The sequence below is a fragment of the Equus asinus genome, chromosome 4 (assembly GCF_041296235.1).
Source record: "Equus asinus isolate D_3611 breed Donkey chromosome 4, EquAss-T2T_v2, whole genome shotgun sequence".
Taxonomy (NCBI): domain Eukaryota; kingdom Metazoa; phylum Chordata; class Mammalia; order Perissodactyla; family Equidae; genus Equus; species Equus asinus.
In genome coordinates, this window is record NC_091793.1 from 103320350 (window position 1) to 103328527 (window position 8178).

Genomic DNA, 8178 nt, shown 5'->3' on the forward strand with positions numbered 1-8178 from the left:
ATGGGAACATGAGGGACTGTTGTGATGATGAATATGTTCTGTATCAGTTGAAGCCTTAAGACAAAAACTGACATTTCCTGGAGAATGAGGAATTCTGCCTCCAGAGTGTAACTTAAAAATCCCACCTGAATTTCTGGCTGTTGGCCTATTCTACATTTTAGATTTCAGACTACGTCAACTCCTGTCTGAACATGCAGATTTCCCACTAGTCAGCCCTCACAATCACATAGGCCAATTCCTCAAAACAAATCTTTTGATATATCCTATTGGTTCTGCTTTCCTGGAGAACCCTGACTAATACAGAGGTGTAGCTGATAAGATAATGATGGTGATACAAGGGGATCATAAAAAGTACCCAATAACCAAAAGAAGGCAGAAAATGAAAAGAACAGAACAAAGAGCACATGACAGGGAGATCTTGCCTCCTAGGCTCCCCACTGCAGGCTTTCCTGGGGCCTGTGGGCCTGTGCAGGCATGGCCGCGAGACTCCTGGGCCTGCTCCTTGACCTTGGTGTCCACTGCTGCAGGGGGATGGGCAGCCCTCAGGCCCAGAAGTCACTCAGCCTGTGGCACTGGAGGCCATGGATTGGGCTCCCCACCCTCTACAGCCCTACCTGCTCCTCATACAGTTGGACAAGTCCATTGGAACCTGGCTGCTGTGTCTGCCATGTACTTGGAGCATTGATTTGGCCTTTGAACCAGGTTGTTTTCCAGAGTCATACATATTATACCTCTTTGGCATTGGAGCTGTTCTGATGCATGGAACAGGCTGTACTGTTAATGACATGTGGGACTGGGACTACAATAAAAAATACAGCTCTGAGAGAAGGATCCCTACTTCTTGTCATCACCTACCCACTAACAGAAAGAATTACATACTGGCGCCAATTAGTCTTAGCTTTGGGGTTGACTTTTAATTGAAGAGTGTTCCTTGGATGGTCTGTTATCAAGGGTCCCTATGATCCATCTGTTCACCTGCCTCTTCCTTTTTCTGGAATTGCATGTGCACTAATATATGATACTATTATGCCTATCAGGACAAAAGAGATGATGTTCCGATTGGTCTTAAGTCCACAACACTGCAGCTCAGTGAAAACACCAAGCAGTGGCTCAGTGGCTTCAGCATCGTGATGCTGGAGGGACTGAGCCTGTGGGAGTGAACAGTGATCAGACCCCTCCCTACAGCCCTGCTCTGGCTGCTGGAGACCAAGTGGCTTGTCAGATCTACACTCTAGACATCCGCTCTTGAGGATTGTGGAAATAAATTTACCTCCAACCAAACAATATGACTAATGGTCTTCTAGAGATTGTCCTTGGGAATTTGTGGAAAGAAAAGAAGACAGACCAAATGAAGAAAAATATAGACAGTAGAATAGAAAATTGGCAAATGAAGTTTATCTAGGAATTTTTAAAACAAATTTTGACAAAGCACTCTGGGGTCTTGTTAGCACATAATTAGACTTGAATAAGCAATCTGTTACAATATATGAAATAATTAAGAATTAGAAGATGAAGACTTAGGGTATTTTGCCCAAATTTTCGTCCAACTATTTGCTAGCAAAATTCTTCCCCTATCACAGAAACCAAGGACTCTTCAGGATTTGAGATGACCTTGAGTATTTAAGTTGATGCATTCTCCTGCTCTGAAATAATGTGAATTATATGAGTTTTGGCACTTAAGAAAAAAATTTCATGTGCATTAGAATACACATCTAAATGAATATGCATTCTATTCTGTACTAAAATGGGCTTTCTTTTTAGGGAAAAATAAAGCTATGGAAAACTGGGACTTATTGTTCTTTATTGTAACCTTTACTCACTGACAAAAACTATAATTCAAGAAAAACTTCTTTTTTTATATATGGAATGGCTAAACAAATTATTAGATAAAGTTTTTTTCAGTGGAAGGAATATTATGAAGGATAAATAATGATGTTGCATAGTGTTAAAGGGTCAATTTGTAATTGAATTGGATGAAAGTAGTCAAAAGGCACAAACTTCCAGTTATAAGATAAATAAGTATTGGAGATGTAATGTACAACATGATGACTATAGTTAAGACTGCTGTATGGTATATTTCAAAGTTGCTAAGAGAGCAGATCCTAAAAGTTCTCATCGCAAGAAAAAACCACTTTTTTTCTTTCTTTTATCTATATGAGATGGCTGATGTTAAGTGAGCATTATGGTAACCATTTCACAATATATGCATGTCAAGTCATTATGCTGTATACCTTATACTTATACAGTGCTGTATGTCAATTATAGCTCAATAAAACTGGAAAAAAGGGTCAATTCATCAAGGAGACATAAAATCCTAAATGTGTATCTTCCTAATCACAATCCTTCAAAATATATAAAACCAGATGAAGGGATAAAGATGTTGTATACATATACAATGGAATACTACTCACTCATAAGAAAGACAAAATTGTGCCATTTGTAACGGCGTGGATGGACCTTGAGGGTATTATGCTAAGCGAAATAAATCAGATGGAGAAGGACAAATACTGTACGATTTTACTCATATGTGGAAGATAAACACACAGAGGAGGAGAACAGATTAGTGGTTACCAGAGAAGGGTAGGGGGGTGAAAGGGGCAAAGGGGCACATATGTATGGTGACAGATAAAAACTTCACTGTTAGGGGGCTGGCCCAGTGGTGCAGCAGTTAAGTTAGTGTGCTTCACTTTGGCAGCCTGAGATTCACTGGTTCGGATCCCGGGTACGGACCTACACACCTCTCCTCAAGACATGCTGTGGCAGGTGTCCCATGTATAAAGTGGAGGAAGATGGCCACAGATGTTAGCTCAGGGCTAATTTTCTTCTTCAAAACAAACTAGACTGTTCGTGGTGAACACAATGCAGTCTATACAGAAACTGAAATATATTGATGTACACCTGAAATTTATACAAGGTTATAAGCCAATATGGCCTCAATAAAATAATTAAATATATATATATATATAGCCAAAGCTGGCTTCAACAATATCAAATGCCTCATTACCTAGTGGATAGTCTATAAGTCTTTTGTTTTTTCTAATTCTACCCCAAATGAATTGGAATGGGTAAAGGGGGAGGCAGTAGCAAGGCTTGTATTTCTTCTAGCAACATGGATCAGCATAGTGGCCAGATCTGAGTGCATACTTGGGGAGGAAAAGTTTGGGTTGAAATAAATGGAAAGAACGTGAAATAATCACTGAGGGTAGAGTTAACAAAGGAATTATTCGTTAGGAAACATCAGACATTATTTTGGCACCTTGAGAAAGACTTACAGCCAAAAAATAATTTTCTTTCTTAGCTTTGATTCACATCCCTGTAGGAATGATACATCTTTTTCTGCTAATGTTCCATCACTACTAGAACAAAACCCCATGACCTGGGAGAAAGCATTAAGCAACATCATTATGGGAATGGTTTATGTCATACGCTTCAATAAAACAACAAAAATCCTCACGACGTCTAAATGGAACAACACTAGCATGGTATGTCTTTCAGCTCTTATTTTACAGGCTATATTTATTATTGGGGCCTCAAGTAGGATTATCCCTATGGGAATTTCATTCCCTAGGTCAAACCTCATGCACTCTGTTCTATATTAGAACTGAAAATATCATTATGGAACTAAAAATTTTGATGCATTGTTAAGAACAGGTTATAATGGTAGAATGCCTTCTGCTACCTGCCTGGTGTGTCATAGTATTATACACCAATACCTTTAAAGAATAACTAAAAGAATGTGTGAGTTCTCGAGATTGATCAATACCTACAGCTAACCTAGTGGTATCATATACCAGAAATACAATATCTGGAATTTGGAGAGACCTATGAAGGACATTCTGGTATCCACAAAGATATATAGGAGTACTCATTTCTGATTTGACTTAGTCCTGGGAAATATGGCATTTCTGGTTACAGGATGTGTTTTCCAGCTACCCATGGGCAATTAGCACACATTGGGAACAACATACAATGGGGACAATGCTAAAATATTTACTACCAGATCAAAGAGAGTTTAAAGGGAAATAAGAACAGACTTAGGAAGAATCCGATAAACAGAATTTGCTTTAATTAAGAGAGTTCTCGGAGAAAAATGATCCTCTTATCAGAAAAGGTAGCTTGGAGAGTAATCAAATTCCATGAAGTAGACAAAAGATTGCAAGCTGTTTGGTCTGATAATGCAGTTTTAACTAAACCATTTTTACAAATGGAACAAAGGTAAGACAATATGCCCGAACACAACAGTAAGCAAAGCATTGTACTATAACACAAGCAGGAGTTTTAGACATATTGCTTCAAATGGAGGCCAAAATAGGCAATCCCATTGGCCTGGCATACAACTGCCAAAACACAGGTAGCCTATTCATGGAAAATATATGGATCCCTCCATCAATACAAGCTTCCAAATGGGGAGTATATTTTACATTAGTCTTCTTAACAGCTCTGGCAACATCAATAGATTGGAATAAGACAGCCCAATTGTACAACTTGAGAGTATAGAAAACTTTTAAATTTTACATGAATTCTCCCAAGAGACGGTTAAGGGGCTTTCTTAAAAGATTCCTTCTATTTGAAATCCATCTTGATTTGATCTTGTTTGATGAATGAAGTTATCTTCACACAGAGCACCTAGAACTCCATACCTCATTGAGAGATAACCTTTGGTTAATAATCATGTACATAATAATATTTGGCACAAAGAAAACAGTTATTTCTGTTGAGAAGCAACAACAGAGACTACAGTCATAATTTCTGATTTTTTTGTAATTATATTACTAATAGTCATAATAATGTTGCAATTTTGTACAATACTGAGATCAGTGGTAAAGTCAATTTGATAGATGACAATAAGACTTTTGATAATACAGACATAGTTGATCAAATGTACTGGAAAATTGAGCTAGAATCTGCTTAGGGTGTAATCTCAATGGAAGCTTATGGGTCTCAAGAGGACTTAGGCTCAATAATAATGAGTTAATTATTGATTATAAGCTTTAGCTTATAATAAAGTTCAAATTACAGTGAACAAAGATTGTCAGAGAATAGTTAAGTTGGTGCAAAAACTCTGATAAAATTTTTACAAAAATTATATGTTACTTTAGTTGTCTTCTTAAATAAATAATACCTATGTCTCACTGGTGTAGTGTGGATTCACTTTGGCTCATCTGGGTTGATCTCATGCTTTTCTCCAGAGCTACTGGCCCTTGGTCAATGCCATGGAATCTATTATAAAGATAAATAATATTCTGTAACCATGGTTCTGTGAGCTGTTTCAGAACAGGATTTAATATCCTGACAGTATTGTTTAGAAATACTAGTGAATTTATGATTTGCACCTGGTTTCAGTAAATGGTGGTAATAGGGCCTCCAATAGTTAAGGCGCGTCACATAGTAGAATATGCCTATAAAGTCAGCGTACTCTAAAAGACCTTCCCTGTGATAGACCTTGGGCTTCCTGGTATGTAGGTGCCTTGCTTCAGGCAAGCTGGTGGTGGTTTGAGACCTTCAATAATAAAGTTGTTTTGTGAGCAAAAACTGAAACCTATGAGTCCTTGTAACAAATGAACAATTAAGTTGATTAATGTGTAATTAATTCAGTTGTATACTCTAATATAATTTTCTCAAAAATTGATAGAACAGGTATAAAAATAAAGTTGAATTGAGCAATACTATCAACTTTGCCAAATTAACATTTATAGAACACTGTATTCTATATTAGGTGAATAAGCACTATTTTAAAGTGTACAAAGAACTGTCATCAAAATAGACCACATTCTTGTCCATAAAAATATCAAAATAAATTTAAGAGGATTGAATGCATACAAAGTATGTACTCTGAACAAAACAATTAAATTTAAATTGAAGAAAGATATCTGGAAAATGGGGAAATTAAACAACATAACTTTAAAAAAACCAATAGTCAAAATAGAAACTATAAGGCAAAGCATAAAATATTTTTAACTGAATGAAAAGGAAAATACCACATACCAAAATATGAGGCATACAGTTAAAGCATTGCTTGCAGGGGATTTTATAGCATTAAATTAAATGATCATTTTAGGAAAGAAGACAAGTTTCAATGAAGCGATTTAAATTTCAACTTAAGAAACAAGAAAAAATCAAACTAAATCAAAGTTAAGAAGAAGTAAGGAGATGATGTAAGCAGAAATCAATGAAATGATAAAGTAGATAAAATATAAAATGAAGTAGAAAACCAAAAAAGTAGAGAAAATTAATGAATTTGAAAGCCAATTCTTTGAAAAGCACAATACATGGATAAAATAAACTGATTTGAAAGAAGAAAATACAAATTACCAACATCAGATATGAAATTAGGGACATTCCCACAGACGTTAACTCATAACAAGAGAATTTTATGAATAATTTCATGCCACTAAATTGACTACTTATAAGAAATGGACAAATCTTTTGAAAGATATAAATTACCAAAACAAAATCAAGAAGATATAAAAAACCTAAATAACCTTTTGGCTATGAAAGAAACTGAATTCATAATTAAAAACTTGCAAAGAAAGAAAAACTCTAGGCCTAGATGGATTCCTTGGTGAATTTTATTAATCATTTAAAGAATAAATAATGCTAGTTTTACACTAGCTGTTTCCAAAAGTAGGATAGATAGAAGAGAGCTTTTCCTAATTCATTTTATAAGCCCGTAATTACACTGATTTCAAAGTTGGACAAAGATATTACAAGAAAAGAAAACTACAATACAATATTCCTCATAAATATTAACACAAAAAACCTTTACAAAATATTAGAAAATTGATTGCATCAATATACAAAAGGGATAATATGTCATGGCCTAGTGAGATCATTCTAGGAATACAAGATGAATTTTAAATCTGAAAACCAATCGATGTAGCTTATCTCAACAGACCAATAAAAAAAGGATATAATCAGGGCCTGGCTCCCGTGGCCGAGTGGTTGAGTTCTCGCGCTCTGCTGCGGTGGCCCAGGGTTCGGATCCTGGGCACGGACATGGCACCGCTCGTCAGGCCACGTTGAGGCGGTCTCCCACATCCCACAACTAGAAGGACCTGCAACTAAGATATACAACTGTGTACGGGGGGTTTGGGGAGATAAAGCAGGGAAAAAAAAAAGATTGGCAACAGTTGTTAGCCCAGGTGCCAATCTTTAAAAAAAAAAATGGTATAATCATATGAATAGATTCAAAAAAGTCATGAAAAAAATTTCACATAAATTCATGTTAAAAACTCTCAGTAAATCAAGAATAGAAGGGAACTTCTTGAACTTGATAAAGGAATATGCATATGACTTTCATTTAGCATCATACTTTATAATGAAATCCTCTAAGATTGGGAACAAGGCAATGATGTCCACTTCCACTGTTTTTATTAAGCACAATTCTGGAAATTCTAGTCAGTGTAATACGTCAAGGAAGATAATAAAAAACATCCAGATTGGAAAGAAAGAAGTTGAATTGTTGTTATTCAAGATAATCTGATCATCTATGTAGAAAATTCTATGGAATATATAAAAACAACTAAAGTTAATAAGTTGATTTATCAAAATTTTAAGATACAAAGTCAATGTAAGAAATGTAATTGTATTTCTATATATTTGCCATAAACAATTGGAAATTGAAAAGTAAAAACAAATACCATTTTAATATCAGAAAATTATTTGAAATACACAGGGATAAACTTAATTTGTACAAGACAGATCTATATACTAAAGTCTACAAAGAATTGATTAGGGAATTATAGAAGACTTAAATAAAAGATATATATATATATTATTACGTATTTATTCACACAAATATATATATATATATATAAAATAGTCATTGATCAGGAAATCTCATTTTGCTAAGCTTTTAATTCTCAAATGGAAATATGGGTGTTGATGTAGACATTGAAAAGCTACTTTTGAAATTTATGTGTAAATGCAGATCTAGAATAGCCAAACGTGTTTGAAAAAGTAGAATAGAGTTGGAGGACTTTCATTCCATGAATTCAAGAATCACTCTAAGGCTTTAGTAATTTAGACACATGGTATTGGCTTAAGGATAGATATGTAGATTGGTGGATCAGAATACAGAGTCTAGAAACAGACTGACATATATGGTCAATTGATTTTCAACAAAAGTAATTTAATGGATGAAATGACAGGTATGGTAGGCTGAATAATGCCCCCTCC

The 8178-nt window shown here is 35.2% G+C and overlaps 1 pseudogene; it reads left to right on the top strand.

The window, feature by feature from the left end:
* The first annotated feature begins 581 nt into the window (after positions 1 to 581).
* LOC106842630 (4-hydroxybenzoate polyprenyltransferase, mitochondrial-like) lies at positions 582 to 1402 on the top strand (annotated as a pseudogene).
* The last annotated feature ends 6776 nt before the right edge of the window (positions 1403 to 8178 follow it).